General features: G+C 46.5%; 1 long non-coding RNA gene across 1 annotated transcript in view; it reads right to left on the bottom strand.

The window, feature by feature from the left end:
• LOC123504085 overlaps positions 1-636 on the bottom strand; it is a 742-nt gene extending 106 nt beyond the window's left edge. Inside the window, exons 1-2 of the long non-coding RNA XR_006674696.1 lie at positions 240-636; positions 1-37 (exon numbers count right to left, since the gene is read on the bottom strand). The exon at positions 1-37 is cut by the window's left edge and continues 106 nt beyond it. This is a non-coding gene — a long non-coding RNA (uncharacterized LOC123504085). The remainder of the gene's footprint in view (positions 38-239) is intronic.
• Between the last annotated feature and the right edge of the window lie 1,133 nt (positions 637-1,769).

Below are 1,769 nucleotides of genomic sequence, written 5' to 3'. Positions count from 1 at the left end.
GCTCCATGTGACCAACTCGGAGGCGATGGGACCAGTACTGGAAAAATATTTATTTCGTCATTTCTCCTCACCTTCCTCTACCATGCCGAGAAGGATGGATTGATGAAATACTCTTACTAAATAGAGCCCGACTCCCTAGCACAGCCTGCATGGGGTAATATAAGACACAAGCTAACTGTATGTTTCAGGAACGGCCCCATGAAATTTCATTATAAAGTCCATACCAGACGAAGCCTTACCAGGAGCGTGGGCCGAGACCACGCCCCACGGTGACGTCAGCGCCAGAGGGTGTGTCTATTCGCTCACTTGTGCTCCCAACACAGCCTCTAGCACGCCATTGGCCAGCATTATTACAAACCCGCCAATCCGGTGCGAGGGGCTGTGCGCTGGAGATGACGGGAATTTGACCCCTGTGTTCCCCAGTTTCTCTCGGTCTCCCGTGGAAAGTATTGCCTTGTGGTGGATATTCAGGCGGACCTTGGCTGATATTTGACTACTGCCAAGCGAGGATGTATTTTGTGCGTTGCCTCGTGTAGACGGAGGCAGCCCCGAGGTTTGCAGAGCCGCGCAGGAAGCATCGGCAGAGGTGAGGCGGCCGTGGTTCTTAGGGACGGGATGGGTGCTACGTGGCTGCTGGGAGAGTCCACTGTGCGAGAGGTGGGGGAGATCGCTTGGTGGTGATGGTGGTGGTGGTGCGAGGCCATTGTGGGAGTGGGGGAGGTCGCTTGGTAGTGGAGGTGGCCAATGGCAGGAAGGTTTGGGGAGAAGGCGTCTGGTGGCGGTGAGCCTCGTTGCGTCTGCCGCACATACGCTCCCCCGCTCCTCACCTGGCCTTGAACTTACTCCATCGTCAGCTGTATGCATTTTGTTTTCTTTCTTTTTAACCATGTCCTCTCTCTCTCTCTCTCTCTCTCTCTCTCTCTCTCTCTCTCTCTCTCTCTCTCATATATATATATATATATATATATATATATATATATATATATATATATATATATATACTCTGGGTATACCTCGTTAGGTAAACTTCATTCCAATATTTACATATGTAATTATATTGTGTACATGTGAGACGTTATGTTTATATAATATGCATACATTATTGATATTGTGTGCGTGTGTGTGATTCATCAGTTTATCGCAATAGAACAACAGTACACAGAGTGACAGTTCCAAAGTTAACGGATCTGAAAAGAAATTATATAGCGAGACATTTGGTTACCTTCAAACAGAACTTAGGTAAAGTGACTTAGATGTGTTGTCATATCTTTATCCGTTATCTGTGTGAAGGCATTAGCTTTTTATATACCGAGGTTCTTTCGATAACAGACCAGACAGATTACAGGTTTTGAAGTCAATTGCACACGACCCTTTATTTATAAAGCGTAAGGCCTTTTAAGCGAAGTTCAGTGACAGATAAATAACTCAATTACTTTCTACCCTGAGACGTGTTCTTGAACCTGGGTTGGGAGATAGGAGGGGGAAGGGAGGGAGGGTTTAAGGCATGGCTGGCTGGCGGGCCGGTCCTCCTCACACACCGGTATTGTACTGCTTGCGTTAAAGAGCTTCCTCCACTTATTATATTTTTTATATAAATAACAAAGGTATGCTAAAAAGTCCACATAATATACGTAGCAGTCCTAAAGAAAGTCCTAGAATTTAAATGTCTTGATCTGAACGAAGGACTGGGATGAGCCACTCTGACTGTGTGGTCAGTGTGCGAGTTTCTTCCTAGGAACTCTTCACTCGTTGCCAGCAGTAGGAAGAGA

Source organism: Portunus trituberculatus, chromosome 15 (assembly GCF_017591435.1).
Source record: "Portunus trituberculatus isolate SZX2019 chromosome 15, ASM1759143v1, whole genome shotgun sequence".
NCBI lineage: Eukaryota > Metazoa > Arthropoda > Malacostraca > Decapoda > Portunidae > Portunus > Portunus trituberculatus.
The sequence above is the reverse complement of the archived record's forward strand: the minus strand, read 5'-3'. Positions and strand labels throughout refer to the sequence as shown.